Source organism: Dama dama, chromosome 9 (genome assembly GCF_033118175.1).
Source record: "Dama dama isolate Ldn47 chromosome 9, ASM3311817v1, whole genome shotgun sequence".
NCBI lineage: Eukaryota > Metazoa > Chordata > Mammalia > Artiodactyla > Cervidae > Dama > Dama dama.
Genome location: NC_083689.1, coordinates 35,627,235 through 35,645,407, shown reverse-complemented (window position 1 = coordinate 35,645,407; position 18,173 = coordinate 35,627,235).

Below are 18,173 nucleotides of genomic sequence, written 5' to 3'. Positions count from 1 at the left end.
GCAACTGGGGAAAATCTAGAAGAGACCAGGTATTTTTGTAAGAGGCATCTGCCTCCTCTGAAGTCATTGTACAATTTCCACTCAAGAAGTTGCTAATCACTGGACAAGGTGAAGCTATTTCTACAAATGCAAAAGATTCAGATAAAAATCTGGAGGGTCAAGATTCTCAGGTTCATCTAACAAATATCCCTAACTTAGATTTCTTAGTGCTACTCTTTCTCTGTTAAGAATCTGAATTTGACAAATGACTGTACATTCAGTGCACTGTGCATTCAGCCTCCTTTGCAATTCTGTTCTGATTATGGTGGTATCTTGGGCTGATTTTCAGCACAGTCTGCCCTTCAAGAGATGAGAATCTCCTCAGAAGATGGAGGAGAGGCCCTCTGGCTTTCAGATTGTAGCTTCAATGGGCAAATGGCTGCCCTGATCCTTTTTTGTCCTCGAGATTTCAAATTCTATTAATAGAAATCAGTCTACTCCACAATTTGTGAAATTGGTGAAAACCTTAGTGATTATGAAGCCAGTACCTGTAAGGGGTTAGTGATAGTCACTATCATGTCTGACTCTTTGTGACCCCATGGACTGTAGCCTGCCATGCTCCTCCAACCATGGAATTCTTCAGGCAAGAGTACTGGAGTGGGCTGCCATTTCCTTCTCCAATAAGGGGTTATTATGACTGCAAATAGCACCAGCAGTGGAGTCTGTTGTCAACTTGTGAGTAAATGGTCCCAAGGCTTGTCTTAGGTTGGTCCATTAGTTACTAAATCCTCATCTCTAAATCAAGCGTGTGTAAAAGGAGAGACAGAGAGGATGTGTGATTTGAACATCCCATGTGGTTGATATTTGATCCTGACCTTTTACACTGTGGTGGATTTGAAAGCCGCTGGGTGCTTGGAGAAAGATAAACCCCCGAATTCACAGGGCCCAGGCTGTGCACATCCTGTACGTCCATGAAGGATATCATCTGATCCATCGGGAGAAACAGTGAATGCTTCATAGAGACCAAACCACATCACGAGTACACTCTACGAGGCCTGTATCACCTTTCCGGTGCCATAGAATCTCTGTTGGAATGCTAGTGGTCTTGTGTTTCCACACTAGTGAATTCATCTCCAGTAACATCACCAACTCAATGGACAAGAGTTTGAGTAAACTCCAGGAGCTGGTGATGGACAGGGAGGCCTGGCCTGCTGCAGTCTATGGGGTTGCAAAGAGTCAGACACAACTGAGCGACTGAACTAAATCCATGATGGGAATCAGAATACACAGTGAAGATAGTATATTTGGGCCCCATCAGCACCAAAGCCAATCTCAAGTTCTGAAAAGAGGAATGTCTGGAAGGCAATCATGATAACTTTAAAGAGATTTCAAAAACTTGACACATATCTCGCTTTACCTCCAAGGAAAGGCTTGAAAGCTCTGAAACTTATTCCAAGAGTTAGGATGTTTTTTTCAGCTGAAATCACCTAGGAATTCCAAAAGAGGGGTTGCTGAGTTCAGTCAGTTTGGGGAGAGATTACACAGCACTAGTATTAGCTATTTCTGAATCTATTTTGCTTTCATTTGTTTTCTGTATTACTAGATTCTTGACTTTGTGATCTTTCACTTTCTTTCTCTGGTTCTTCAAAGTTAGACCTTGCCCAAGAGTTGAAGCTCATTCTTCATCTCCACTCTTTGCTTATCACATTGTTCCTGACATTCCAGCTCTTATCAGGTGATAACTGCTTTCTTACTTCAGACCTTGATTGCAAAACCCAAGATAGGTCATTCACTGACTCGGCATCTGGCTCAGTCACCCAGCTTCAGCAGCACAGAAGGGAATTGGACAAATAACATCAAATACTTAGAAGAAGTACAGTTAGAGACTGAAAAGCATTCTCCTAGTATTTCAGGTTTGCAAAAGGTGATTTGCTTTGAGAAGGCCAAACTAAAAACAGTTTGGATGTGCAGCAGATAGATGCAAGTGACAACTAGACTATTGCTTCACTTGGAGTTAAAGCTTCCTTTAGGAAAGACATGCTCTAGCCATGCCAGTCATAGAACAGTTAGAGTATGCTGCCTGCCTTCCTAATGCACAGCTTATCATCAGTATCCCCTGGCAGCAATACTACTCTCCAAAATATTCCAGAAGTATTTCAGGGTGTAACATTCTGTAAGGCCTTTGACTGAACTCGTGAGTTTTTATGCTCAGAGAGAATGAATCCAAAGAAAGTTCTGGTTCAAGGCCTTTGCTCAAGATGCCGATAATATTTGTAGTCACTAGAGATCTGTGACTTAAATAAAAACTTGAAAAGAGGAACAGGACAGTGATGAATCTTTTCTATAGGGCTTTGCCAGTTTGCTCTGGGTAGGGGGCATTGAATATTTCTTTGACCACCTACTGCAAAACACTGGATTTCCCACAGATACCATAATTTTCTGAAACACAGAGACAGTGTTAGTGAGTGTTTCAACATATAAATAGGTGATTTTATAGTGACAAGTCAAGAGTGCCAGCAATTTCAATAACCTACTGGGATGAGTAGGAGAAGAAGGATCTTTTGGATCCTAAAGAGGTAAGTTCAGTTATTAATTACATAATTTAACAGGAAGTTTTTTTCTACAGGTGAGTATATTTCTGTGTTTACTATCTTGGGAGTCAGTTTTAGCCAGGTGAAGCCCTCCGATATTAGATATATCCACATGTATATCCTCTAGCAGTAATTGTTCTTTCTTCCCATTCCACTGGATTGTGAAAAGTGTCCAGACACACTTCTAGAAATTCTGCTGCAGAAGGAAAAAGCATGTCCCACTGATGCTGAAAACTTGACCTCTGTGCTTTGGTACCAAATCAAATCTCAGAGACAGAGGTTTTGGTGAAGTGGAAAATAATACTTTTATTGCTTTGTCAGGCAAAGGGTGACACAGCAGGTGCCTACCCTGAAAAACTGTGTTCCAGCCTGGGAGGATTTGATGAGGAGTTTAATAGCAATGGGTCAAAGGTGGGGTTGCTGGATAAGATTAGAATGCGTGCAGAGCCTGTGCTCCTGTTATCTGTCCACAGGTAGTCTCCAGATAAAGCTTCTCTGGTTCTCAAGGATGTAAAACCATGACCACCTCTCTGGAATGAGAACTGCCTCATCTTCTGTTTATTGGGGGCGGGGGCTTCCCTGGTGGCTCAGATGGTGAAGAATTCACCTGCCATCGCAGGAGACATAAGAGACATGCGTTCAGTCCCTGGGTTGGGAAGATCCCTTGGAGAAGGGAACGGCTATTCACTCCAGTATTCTTTGTCTGGAGAACCCCATGGACATAGGAGCCTGGTGAGCTCCAATCCATGGGGTCCCAAGAGCCGGACTCAACTGAACTGCTAACACTTTAACACTTTAACTTTATGTGCTAACACATAAAGAGCTCAAAGGATACTGTTATGTGTGTCCCTTGAGGCAGAAGCAGGATCCTGGGCCAAGGCTGCACTATTGTTTCTTGAGTCCTCTGTTATCTCTGTATCCCCTTCCTTCCCCGATAAGCATCTGTTTGAACATGCCCTTTGGAACTCTTGGAAGGTCATGGAGGCTGACAGAAAGGCTCCCATTCTCAGGGGCCTGAGTATCTTCTTTGTTTCACTCTCTCTGCCATTTAATAATTCCTAGCAAAGTTATTTAGAGTCCCAGGACTTTAGTTTCTTGACTTGTAAAATGGAGACTAGGATTTCCCTTAATATTGTGTTATTAGGAGAATCACATAAATAGCACATGAAAAACACCTGATATACAGAACACAGTTTGCCTAAACACACTTCAGTTCCTCTATTCTGAGTATAAAAATCACAACTTTACTACTTTTGGTAAGATTTCTTTTTCTTTCTGAAGAATTTATTTACCCCTAATTTCAACATTTACTTCAAAGTAGGTTGATCTTTGGTCTTTCTTTAAATATGCCACCATTGGTCACTTAAACCTGTATTGAAAATAAATATATTTCTCTTTGCCAGGCAGAGTTCTATTTAGATATTTTTAGTTGAGCCCACTTTAAGATATTTTAAATCATAATCTGTTTCCATTTTAGTTTCTCAATTGAGTGCCTACTTTTGTTAACAATTTTCTAAATTAGGGATACAGATCAAGAAAATTGTCTAACTTCTTAGTACTTTTTTTTTTTTTTTTCTACCTCAGAGGAACTTCTTAGTACTTTAAAGTGCTATTTTAAACCTGCCAATCCTATTTGTTTGGCCCTCACATTCACTCTCCTTGGTTTATCTATATGGCATAGCCTGGTACTTAAACAGAAGAGCTGAGAAGAGAAGTATGCGTCAAGTAGGAAGAGCCAGGGCCAAAGCGCCTGGGAGCAATACTGAGTTCATCCATCAGGTGTGTGTTCACAGGGTCTGCTTATTTGCATTTGATGTCACTTATGATTGGGTAGTGATAAGTCGTGCAAGTTGTTAAATATTTTAACTATCATCTTTCTCAAAAGAGAATTTAAAGCTTCACACAATCTATGTGGGTTAGAGACTGACACAAGAAAGTCTGGAAACAGAACTGGGTCTGTGGATTGTGGTAGTAGGACAATAGTCTACTATGTAGAATTAAATGAAATGTTGGTATAACTTTCATATGTTCTTGATTTTAAAGCCAACATATAAAACACACATTGATTATAATACCTTCTATAATAATTTCAGAGATGGATTTGAATGCTGTCTCTTCTACTCATTGCTATACTAGCTTGAGTAACCTCTAGGATTATTTTTTAATGTGCATTTTCCAATTTTTGGGATATTTATTAAAATTAAACATGAGAATATTTGTGAGCTTCTAAAACACAGTGGGTGCATGGTACTTTTAAAATACCTTTTTGCTTCCCTGGATACCCAACATTGCTCTGAAATGAATCAAGTGTGGTCTACATTGTATGGATACTCATAGCAATATGACCTACTTCCTCAAATTTGTCACTAATCCTCTCTAAATACATGGTTTAATTTATCTGGTGCCAAAAATAAAAGCTATTGTGAGCTCTGTTTTTAGAATGTATTTATTTTGTTTCTATAAGTAAGCAATACACTAATTATACTTTAACTTTGCTTTAGTTTTTAGAAAGGAGAATTTTAAATTAAGTTTATAATTAGTCTATTAAAATTTTCTTATGAGTTCCTTTTCTCTTTGTAGAACTTTAGACTCATCATTATTTTATATTTTCCCTAGAGTTATCAATTATGTTAGTGATATTAAAGTAGCCACTGAGGAAAATAAAAAACTTAGTCACATACAATAAAGGGAATTAGTTTTGAACAAGAGTTCCAATCATCACTAGTTAAATGATACTAATTTTTTGAGTTTTGATGTATTTTTAAATTTTTTCATTAGTATTTTCTAGTTTTCTGTGTGCAAGTCTTTCACATCCTGGTTAAGTTTATTCTTTTTTTAAAATGCTATTATCAATGGTATTATTTTATTAATTTCCTTTTCAAATAGTTTTTTCTTAGTATATAGAAACACAACTAATATTTGTATGTTGCTTTTTGGTCCTACAGCTTTTAAGAACTTGTTTATTATATTAGTTTTTTTTGTGACATGTTTAGGGTTTTATATATAGAAGATCATGTCATGTCTTCCACAACTAGAGATAATTCTACTTCTTCCTTTGTGATTTGGATGTCTTTTATTTCTTTTTCCTGAATAACTGCTCTAAGATTTCTAGTACTGCATTGTATAGAAGTAACAAGAGTAGGTATCCTTACTTGTTTCTGATCTTAGAGAAAAAGCTTGAAGTTGTTTACTGTTGAGTGTGATGTTAGCTGTGGGCTTGTCATATATAGCCTTTGTTATATTATGTTGAAGTAAATTTCTTCTATAAGTAATGTGTTGAGAGTGTTTCCCATGAAAGTGTTTTGAATTTTGTAATATACTTTTTCCTGAATCTCTGGAGAAGATCATGTAATTTATATTGTATTTTGCAATTTAGAAAACCAGGTTTTGTAGAGGTTAAGTAAGGAACCCACACTGATAATTCTCCTTGGAGGTATAGCTGGAACTCATATGCAAGTTTTGGACTGTTCAGAGAAAAATAAAGAGGAAATACCTAGTGGCTGATTTCACTTCAGAAATATTATCTTTAACTTTGGATTGTGCTGTGTGCTTAGTCGCTCAGTCATGTCTGACTCTTTGCGACCTCATGGACTATAGCCGACCAGGCTTCTCTGTCCTTGAGGATTCTTCAGGCAAGAATACTGGAGTGGGTTGCTATACCATTCTCCAGAGGACCTTCCCAACTCAGGGACCGAACCCAGGTCTCCTGCATCGCAGGCAGATTCTTTACCGTCTGAGCCACTAGGGAAGCCCCATAACTTTGGATTCAAATTTAAAATTATGTAGAGGTTATATTTTCTTCAAATCACATGAACTGTACCCAGTCAACTACTGAAACATTTCAATACCAGTTTTGGCAGTACAATTCATGGGATCAGTTATGATGTTTTACCCTATTCATTTATTAAAGATACAATCCCACAAGTGAAATTTCTTTCCAGGACTGGAAAAAAAATGAATTCTGCCTGTACCTTTGATAATTTGTGTTTCTTCCCTTGAAATTCGCCTTCAGTAATAAATTATAAATTGACAACAAACATCTGAAAGAATGTTCAACCTTACCAGGAATAAAATAAATGCAATAAGACTTTGAAGAATTAGGTACTGCTTTCACTTTTCAGTTTGGTAAATTAAAAAGACCAATGATGCATGGTGTAAGAAAGCAGGCAAGCAGTCTTTGATCATGGGTGTGTAAATGGAATTAAAATTTTTGGAGGGCCAAAATTGCTGATAACTTAGACAATTAAAACTTATAAACTTTGGACTCAGTCACTCTACTTCAGTGTGACTCTAATTCAGGAAAATTTCCCACCTCTCAATTATGCAAATAGATATGCAACTTTACCCTAGCTGTCTGTTTTACACATGACAGTATATACATGTTAATGCTACTTTTGCAATTCTGTCCTACCCTCTCCTTCCCTCACTGTGTGTACAAGTCTGTTTTCTACATATGCATCTCCATTCTTTCTCTGCAAATAGGTTCACCAGTAATATTTTTCTAGATTTTATATATATGTGTTAATATATGAGATTTCTTTTTCTGACTTCACTCTATATAACAGGTTCATCAACCTCATTAGAGGAACTAGAGGCCCTAGGTCCATTCACCTCACTAGAACTGACTCCAATATGTTCCTTTTATAGCTGAGTAATATTCACTGATTATTTGGACCACAGCTTCCTTATCCATTCATCTGTCAGTGGACATCTAGGTTACTTCCATGTCTTGGCTGTTGTAAATAATGCTACAGTGAACACTAGGGTACAGTTATCTTTTTGAATTGTGGTTTTCTCAGTGTATATGCCCAATAGTGGGATTGCAGGGTCATATGGTAGTTTTATTTCTAGACTTTTAAGGAATCTTCATACTGTTCCTAATAGGGACTGTATCAATTTACACCCCCACCAACAGTGCAGGAAGGTTCCCTTTTCTCTGCATCCTCTCTAGCATTTATTGTTTGTAATGCTATTTGTAGATTTTTTTTTTTTTTTTGGTTTCTTTCTGTAAACAAGATTTTATTGGAATGCAGCTATTTATTTTATTTTTTAGTTCTACCACTTTATTGCTACCAACGCATCTCCCTCCACCCTCGTGCACACATGCTCAGTCATGTAACCTCATGGACTGCAGCCCGCCAGGCTCCTCTGTCCATGGACTTTTCCAGGCAAGAATACTGGAGTGGGTTGCCATTTCCTTCTCCATGTGTTTGTAGATTTTTTGATGATGGTCATTCTGACCTGTGTGAGGTGATATCTCATTGGAGTTTTAATTTGCATTTCTCTAATAATGAATAATATTGAGCATCTTTTCATGTCAAACATGTCCTTCTAATTACTGTGGTTATAGGTGTGAATCAAGTAATTCTTTTAAGCAAAATGGGTTAAAATTTTTAGGTGATTTTAAGGCTTCTGTGTAGACTCTGACTTTCTAGTCTTATCCATACTTCAGTATTTCCTTTCCTCTTTTTTTTTTCCTGATCACAGAATTTTGCTAGTTTTAAAGTGAGTTGAAATATAAATTATATGTTGTTATGTAGTGTTCAAACTAGATTTTTCATTGTATTGTGGTCATTGATAACCAAGAGTTCCAAGTATTTCAAGCACTACCTAAAGGAATTGTAACATGCTAGTCATATATAAGGCATCTGGAACCAGACTGTCTGGAGTCTAGATCTCAGGCCACTGATTGTTATGCAGCCTCAGGAAGTTTTTATTTATTTATTTATTTTTCAAGAAGTTTTTAAAATTCTCAGTATCTCAGCTTTCTTATTGATAAAATGGGAACAGTAATGTGAATCCATCATATGGAGTTGTTTTGAAGACTGTTAATGTAGATCATATAGAAAAATACTGGTATGTTTTTATTATGACTTATTTTGCCAAGAAATCAATGAAGCATGAGAAAAAGAAAGTGTCTAACTAGTAAAACATACCCTCATGAAAGTCAGAAAATACTCCACACCTGTAGCATTAGCTCTTCCACTGAAAACTGGGCATGGCATGCATTACTGCAAAGTTCCAGCATGGCCTTTCAGTCAGTCCAGTGCTCCAAGCATTACATCAATAAGTGACACTTGAAATGAAACCAGTTTTCCATCCTGAATCTTTCTGTAGAGAATGTCCAAAAGCTTCATATACAGACACTTATTTTTTTTTCTCCTGGAAAAAAGAGGTAAATATGAAGAATTTCACTGTAGTTAAGTTAATCTTATATGCCAGTTTGTTGGGACAGGTTCAATTTTTACCCCAGTGTAATTATTGTCAATAATACTTATAATATTCACTCTCTCTAAGTTGTCCCACTGTGTATCACAAATTATATGGCCATTTTAACAGTTTTGTCAAGAGAACACACTGTTCATAGCAAGCACCCTCTTCCAATGACACAAGAGATGACTTGACACATGGACATCACCAGATGATCAATAGTGAAATAAAATTGATTATATTCTTTGCAGCCAAAGATGGAGAAGCTCTATACAGGCAGCAAAAACAAGACTGGGAGCTGACTGTGGTTCAGATCATCAGCTCCTTATTGCACAATTCAGGCTTAAATGGAAGAAAGTAGGGAAAACCACTAGGCCATTCAGATGTGACCTAAATCAAGTCCTTTATGATTATACAGTGGAGGTGACAAATAGTTTCAAGGGATTAAATATGGTAGACAGAATGCATGAAGAACTATGGACAGAGATTTGTAACATTGTACCATTGTACAGGAGGTGGTGACCAAAACCAGGTCCAAGAGAAAAGAAATGCGAGAAGGCAAAGTGATTGTGTGAGGAGGCCAAATAGCTGAGAAAAGAAGGGAAGCAAAAGACAAAGGGGAAAAGGAAAGATATACCCAACTAAATGTAGGGTTCCAGAGAATAGCAAGGAGAGGTAAGACAGCCTTCTTGAGTGAACAATGCAAAAACAAAAAAAAAAGAAAACAGGAAAAACACAGATTGGGAAAGACTACAGATCTCCTTAAGAAAACTGGAGCTATCAAGCGAACATTTCATGCAAAGATGGGCAAAATAAAGGACAGAAACAGCAAGGACCTAACAGAAGCAGAAGAGATTAAGAAGTCGTGGCAAGAATACGTGTAAGAACTGTACAAAGCACTCTTAATGACCTGGATAGCATAATGATGTGGTCACTCACCTGGAGTCAGACATCCTGGAGTGTGAAGTCAAGTGGGCCATAGGAGGCATTACTAAGAACAGAAATCAGATTGATTATATTCTTTGCAGCTAGAGATGGAGAAGCACTATACAGTCAGCAAAAACAAGACTGGAGCTACAGTGGCTCAGATCATGAACTCCTTATTGCCAAATTCAGACTTATATTGAAGAAAGTAGGGAAAACTACTAGACCATTCAGGTATGACCAAAAGCAAATCCCTTACAGTGGAAACGTATATAATACACTGTAAATACAGTGGAAGTGAGAAATAGATTCAAGGGATTAGACCTGATAGACAGAGTGCCTGAAGCACTATGGACAGAGGTTCCTGACATTGTACAAGAGGCAGGGATCAAGACCATCCCCAAGAAAAAGAAATGCAAAAAGCAAAATAGTTGTCTGAGGAGGCCTTACAAACAGCTGTGAAACAAAGAGAAGTGAAAGGTAAAGGAGAAAAGGAAAGATATACCCATTTGAATGCAGAATTCCAAAGAATAGCAAGGAGAGACAAGAAAGGCTTCCTCAGTGATCAATGCAAAGAAATAGAGGAAAACAATAGAATGGGAAAGACTAGAGATCTCTTCAAGAAAATTAGAGATACCAAGGGAACATTTCATGGGCACAATAAAGGACAGAAATGATGTGGATGTAACAGAAGCAGAAGATATTAAAAGGAAGTAGCAAGAATACACAGAGGAACTATACCAAGGGAACGTTTCATGCAAAGATGGGCACAGTAATAGACATTATGGAATGCTCTGTATGGACCTTACAGAAGCAGAAGATATTAAGAAGAGGTGACAGGAATACACAGAAGAACTATACAAAAGAGATCTTCACAATCAGGATAATCACGATGGTGTGATCACTCACCTAGAGCCAGACATCCTAGAGTGCAAAGTTTAGTGGGCCTTAGGAAGCATCACTATAAACAAAGCTAGTGGAGGTGATGAAATTCCAGTTGAACTATTTCAAATCCTAAAAGATGATGCTGTGAAAGTGCTGCACTCAATATGCCAGCAAACCTGGAAAACTCAGCAGTGGCCACAGGAAAAGGTCAGTTTTCATTCCAATCCCAAAGAAAGGCAATGCCAAAGAATGCTCAAACTACCACACAATTACGCTCATCTCACAAGCTAGCAAAGTAATGTTCAAAATTCCCCAAGCCAGGCTTCAACAGTACGTGAACCATGAACATCCAGATGTTCAAGCTGGTTTTAGAAAAAGCAGAGGAACCAGAGGTCAAATTGCCAACATCTGTTGGATCATCAACAAAGCAAGAGAATTCCAGAAAAATATTTACTTATGCTTTGTTGACTATGCCAAAGCCTTTGACTGTGTGGATCACAACAAAATGGACATCTTAAAGAGATGGGGATACCAGACCATCTGACCTGCCTCTTGAGAAATCTGTTTTCAGGTCAGGAAGCAACAGTTAGAACTGGACATGGAACAACTGACTGGTTCCAAATAGGAAAAGGAGTCCATCAATGCTGTATATTGTCACCCTGCTTATTTAACTTATATGCAGAGTACATCATGAGACACGCTGGGCTGGAGGAAGCACAAGCTAGAATCAAGATTGCCAGTAGAAATATCAATAACCTCAGATATGCAGATGACACCACCCTTATGGCAGAAAGCTAAGAAGAACTAAAGAGCCTCTTGATAAAAGTGAAAGAGGAGAGTGAAAAAGTTGTCTTAAAGCTCAGCATTCAGAAAACTAAGATCATGGCATCCAGTCCCATCACTTCATGGCAAATAGATGGGGAGACAAGGGAAACAGTGAGAAATTTTATTTTGGGGGGCTCCAAAATCACTGCATATGGTGATTGCAGCCATGAAATTAAAAGACGCTCACTCCTTGAAAGAAAAGTTATGACCCACCTAGATGGCATATTAAAAAGCAGAGACATTGCTTTGCCAACAGAGGTCCATCTAGTCAAGGCTATGGTTTTTCCAGTAGTCATGTATGGATGTGAGAGTTGGATGGTGAAGAAAGCTGAGCACCAAAGAATTGATGCTTTTGAAATGTGGTGTTGGAGAAGACTCTTGAGAGTCCCTTGGACTTCAAGGAGATCCAGTCAGTCCATCCTAAAGGAAATCAGTCTTGAATATTCATTGGAAGGACTGATGAACTGAAGCTCCCATACTTTTGCCACCTGATGTGAAGAACTGACTCATTTGAAAAGGCCCTGATTCTGGGAAAGATTGAAGGCAGGAGCAGAAGGGGATGACAGAGGAGGAGATGGTTTGGATGGCATCACTGACTCAATGGACATGAGTTTGAGTAAACTCCGGGAGTTGGTGATGGACAGGGAGGCCTGGTGTGTTTCAGTCTGTGGGGTTGCAAAAAAGAGTCAGACACAACTGAGCAACTGAACTGACTGAACTGATGGCTTTTCCAGTAATCATGTACGGATGCGAGATTTGACTGCTGAACATTGAGCACTGAAGAATTGATGCTGTTGAATTGTGAAGAGAAGACCCTTGACAGTCCCTTGGACAGCAAGAAGATCAAACCAGTCAATCCTAAATGAAATCAAGCCTGAATATTCATTGGAAGAACTGATGCTGAAGCTGAAGCTCTGGTTCTTTGGCCACTTAATGCAAAGAGCCAACTTATTGGAAAAGACCTTAATGCTAGGAAAGATTGAGGGCAGGAAGAGAAGTGGGTGACAGAGGATGAGATGGTTAGATGGGAATACTGACTCAGTGGACAAGTCTGTGAGATAGTGAAGGACAATTGCAGGCAATAGAGAAGGACAGGGAAGCTTGGTATGCTGCAGTTCATGGGGTTGCAAAGAATCAGACACAACTTAGGGACTGGACGACAGCAACAGTAATGGGCACTTTCATTATAATTTATTGTATAGAGCTATAACATAGATTATTTTAACTATTTTCAACTTGATGTCTCTGTAAGTATCCTTCAGAAGTGGAAACAAGCAACACAACTCACTTTCATGATTCACTTATTGATTATTAAGTCCAGCTGTAAAGACATATTTATATGTATGAGGAAATAGCTTTATAACTTTTCAAAGGATGAGTCACATCTTGTGCTGCATGACTTCTCAGGTGGCACTGTGGTAAAGAATCCGCCTGCCAATGGGAGAGACACAGGAGTAGCAGGTTCAATCCCTGGGTCTGGAAGATCCCCTGGAGGAAGAAATGACAACCCACTCCAGTATTCTTGCCTGAAAAATTCCATTGACAGGGGAACCTGCCAGGCCACTCCATGGAGTTACAAGAAGTCGGACACAACTGAGTGCCTAAGTACACATGCACATCTTGTGTGCTTTTATTTTTCCATAAATGTTAAAAATGTTATTATTTCCTGGAATGCCTGATTTTTCTGCGTGTAACAGTTAGTCACAATTTCAAGAAATAAAACCTTGAAACTTGTAATGAATGTTGTTTGTGGGCCAGCTTTCTTTTTAAGCGACTATAACAACTCACCATTCTTAAGAGGTTTACTTTCTTATCTCCAGATGACAATCTTAAAAATCACGCCACATTCAAAAATTGTTGTATAGTCTATTATGAACCAAGGCATATTATTTTGTTTATCTTTTAATGTGAATTTATTTTTAAACATTAAGTAGAAAGAATATGTCATATTTGCATATCTCAAGTCAAATTCGTATATAAAGTATTTATTTGTATAATTGGAATAGAATGTCTATTTTGATAGTAAGTTGTAGTAATAAACATTTTCATTCAACCGTGAATATTGACTGCTAAAGAAACAACTCTACTGAACTTTGTCTCTTTGCAAAACACTCGTGAATTAATTTACAATAAATAATGTGTTGAAAAGTGTTAATGGTTAAATGATTTTTAATTATTTTAGCTTAGCTTCTTTGAAACTTTATATATATATGTATATATCATATTAACAAAATCAACCATCTAATGTGTCACTAATCAAAGCAGATCTTACTCCTTAAATTACCCCTCACCATTACACATGTACACACATAGCATTTGCAAATAATTTTTTAAAAATCCCTAAAAATTGTGCCTTATAACCCATTTACTATTTATGACTTTCCCAGTTGAAGTAATATAAAATCAATTTGAGATGATTTTAATAAGTTCAGTTGAAAACCAATGTCATTGGAAAACCCTAAATTTTCATGGACTTCTGATTAAGAACCTGAAAACCAAAGAATAAAAATTATAACATAGTAAATTATATAAATATACTAAAATTTTTCCATTGTTTATATTTTAGGCAGTCATGATAGTATAATTTTTGTAATTATATAATGTCAGAAAATGTTTTTGTTACCAATAGGTAAAAATTTTTTCTTAAGTACATTTCTTCCACATGCAGCTATTAGTTATGCATTTAAGGATGGTTTTATAATAAGGTTTGGAGACTGCTAGAGTAGAAATATCACTAAAATGTACTAACCAGTGACATAATTTTTGGGTACATTACTTCTGCTAGAAATGCAGTAAAACATTTGTAAAAATCTGCTAAAAAATAGACCTGCTTATGGTTTATGAAAACTCATGTCCTCATTCTGAATCAAATTGACTGTGAAGAGTTAAGCCATAAATATCAGAGCTATGTTGGAAAGAGCCTGTCTGTCAGAAGTTGTTGTTCTTGTTTGTTAGAAATGGCTTTATCGAGTATGTTTGTGTGCATTAACAAAATAATATATGTGAAAAATAGATAACACTGCCTGACACATAATAATTGGTCAAAGATTGGGGATATCTACTCTCTTTCTCTTTTTATCTGTCAATCTCTCTTCTTGGTCCTTCCACCTCTGATTTTCTCAGCCTTTGGTCAATTTTAGTCATGTGTATGACTCCTAGTTTCTCTCTTGCTTGCTTCCCTTTTTCTTTTTCTTTCTTTTTCAAACTGAACTGGAAGATCTGGGTTCTAACCCTAGTTTCATAGACTCAGTGATATCTTAGGTTAAACCTCAAAATAAATAAGCTTTTGGAACCCTTAGGTACATTCAATTTCAGAGAAATTTCAAGAGCAGAATGACATACTGTTGGTAATTCTAATTCATTTATAGGCCTCCAGTTTCATTTTGTCCACTCTTAAAAGCCAGCTGCATTATCTCATTCAGTGCTAACCCAGTTCAATGAAAAATATTATTGAAGGTTTACTGTGTGCAAAGCAGTTATTTCATTTCTGTGGGGGATGATGTTAATAATTCATTACCTACTAAAAAGGAATAATATAGAATGATAATATATCAGTCATAAATATGTATACATATTAGTACAGAGCCTCAAAAGCTATAAAACAACAGATTAACTGCAGAAGACAGTTGATAAAAAATAAGTCATTTTAACACACATCTCTCAGACTGATGAAGTAGAAAATTATAATTAGAGGTATCTGAGATATGAACAAGACATAATGAATAAATATTGAGCTGCTAATGATAAAGCTGTCTATACTCAATAAATTAGAACATCGACAAAACAAACTTAAGGGTTGTTATTGTTATTTAGTCACTCAGTTGTGTCCAACTCTTTGTGAATCAATGGATTGTAACCCCCAGGCTCTTCTCTATATGAGATTTTTCAGGCAAAAATACTGGAGTGGGTTGCCATTTCCTACTCCAGAGGATCTTCCTGACCCAGGGATCGAACACATGTCTCCTGCATTGGCAGGTGGATTCTTTACCATGGAGCCACCATGGAGGCCCTTTCATATACCCTAGAAACCAGCAATCTCAGTTCTGGGCATATAGGCCCAAGACATTCTTGCATAAATGCACAAGGGAACATGCACGAGTTGTTTATTGCAGTGTTGCTTACGGTGTCCGCAGTTTGGAGAGTCTGTGGACATTTGTGACTTCAGGGTGAGTAAGTATACTTGGTGAGTGCACTCTGTGGAGCACTAGAGATACACTAGACAATAGACTAGATGATCACACACGCTGAAAACAGCATGCTTAGTAGGAATCGAAAAACAACTGTCTCTATGGAAAAAAATCGTTCTCTTCTTGAAAGTTAGAAAGATAAGAACAAAAACAGTTCAGCTTGTTAGAACACAGAGCAGACAAGTATATGCACCAAATACATTAGACTGGCTTACTATTTTAGGGCGGTATGGAATTGGAGTGGGGAAAGGGTAAAATATACTAAAACATTGACTAGAGAAACAGATCAATGCCATGAATTAAGGTGGATAATTAACTTTTTTTGAAGAGTGAGGGAGAAAGGAAGAGTCAGAATGTATCATGTAAAACATACAAGTCACTAGTCCCTGTATGCAAGAGTTTTGCAGTCTAACATCAGTATAATATAATTTGGGGAAGTAATCCTCTCCCTAACTGTTTTAATATATTTTTAAATGTATTAATATTTTGTACTATAATCATAAAACTTTCTAGAACCATTGCTATGTTAAAAATATTCTTATAAAATTTTAAATTTTGTGGAAATTTTAAATTTACAAACTGGAGACTGGAGGGACAAATTGGAGCTGTGACTGTTTTGTCTGGCCTTTATGGTGTTACTAAATAAATAATTGTGAAGACTTAATATGTGTTAAATTTCACGAGTTAAGATTTTTGGTTTATCTATAACAAATCACAATTTTGATGATATCGGCTCTGTACTTTTCTATGACAGTGTTTTGGTAGTTACTGAGGAGCAGTTTAAATTTGGATGATTTATTCTCCAGGTGGGCACACTGTTGCCTGATGCAGTGTATCCATTTATATCACCACCCAAGTCCTAGTCACACGTAATTGGTGAGGCCTTAAAGAACACATGTGGTGGTACAGACCCCCAGGCTGAGCAAAGAAGGCTTGTGTCCATGACCATCTCACACTTACCTACCACATCACTAACTTTAGACCTTCTACAGACCTTTGGGTTGTAGCAGAAGACACTGGGCAGTCAGTAGGGGGCAAATCGGAACCAGAGGACAATTAGGAAAGGGTCAGAGTCAGGACACTAAAAATTAACTGTTACTATTTAAGACCAAGTTAAATGTATACTAATGCTGTGTCTTCTATAAATTTACAAAAATGTTTCTATTTTTTTTCCTTCCTCTTAAATTTATATTCATTCAGTTTTTATCATGGAGTCTTTGACTTTAGGAATACTCTCCATTTTATATAAGGTTTATTAATAAGACATGTTAAAATAATTTATCTTTGTGCCCATTCATATATGTGTGTGTATATATATATCCCTCTCTGGCCATTTATTCAACAATATTAAACAAGTACCACATACTTAACATGATACCAGGGTATAGAAATGTCTATGAAATTAAGGCCTCTTCTGTGTCCCCAGAAGCTTATGGACTGTAGGAGAAAAAGGTAAGAAATAGAGTATAGGAAGTATGAGATGGCTGTGTCTACCTGTAGAGACTGACTAGCAAAATGAGATGGAAAGTTTTTATGAATTCATGGAGGAAGTGGCCAAAATAAGATCTTTTTTCAGTCCCTCATTAACCCTGGGCCTGGCTCCCTCACTTGCTTTCTTTATTGCTTAATTTCACTCTATTTTTTTACTTGATTAAAATGACTTCTGAGTGCACTAAGCATTGCTATAATCTAATGAACAGTATTATTCTTGTCTAAAAAAAAGCACTTGTAGAGAAAAAATAAAACTAATGTAGGCATAGCTGTTTTCTCTACTTCACTGCAATAAAAAGGATAATTACTTTGGCCTTGGAAAATAACAAGATTTCCATGTAGTTTTCATCACTGAAATTTCTTACTCCTGTGTCAGTAACTTCCCAAATAAAATTATTCCTCTGCAGTCGCTGTAACTTACTTTGCTTCATCATCTAATATGATTGCACACAGGGCATCAGACAGTTTTACCTGGACCCAGAAGGACTTTTTTTTAAATCTTTTTTGAGCTATAAATGTATTTTATTGCCCATTGTGGGGCGGGGGAAATTATATAAACTGCAATTCAAACTTGTGACTTTCTGAATAGAATTGTATTAGGCCAGGCTAAAATGAGTGATTGAGTACTGTAAAAAATGGTATACGGATATTGAACCATTATGAGAGTGAATCTTACATGAATGAAATTTTAAAAAATGCTTGACTAAGTGCTTTGCCATGGTCAATTTTTATATCAAAAGCTTGGCCTCTGTGCACTGGTGCCGAAGAGAATCTCAGAGACAGAGTTTCGGGTGAAGTAGAAAAGAAAAACTTTAGTTGCTTTGCCACGCACAGGGGCACACAGTGGACCTGAGCCCTGAAAAGCTGTGTGTCCCAATCCAGGAGGATTTGATGAGGAGTTTTATAGCAATAGTTCAAAGGTTGTGTAACTGATAAGGATCAGAGTGTGTCCAGGGCTTGCCTTCCTTTAATCTGGCCTCATGCGTTCTCCTGATGAGTTTTGAGGTTATCAAACTGTGACTTTCTCTCTAGAACATCTTCCATTTGGTGGGGAGTTTAGTTCTGTAAGAGCTAAAAGATG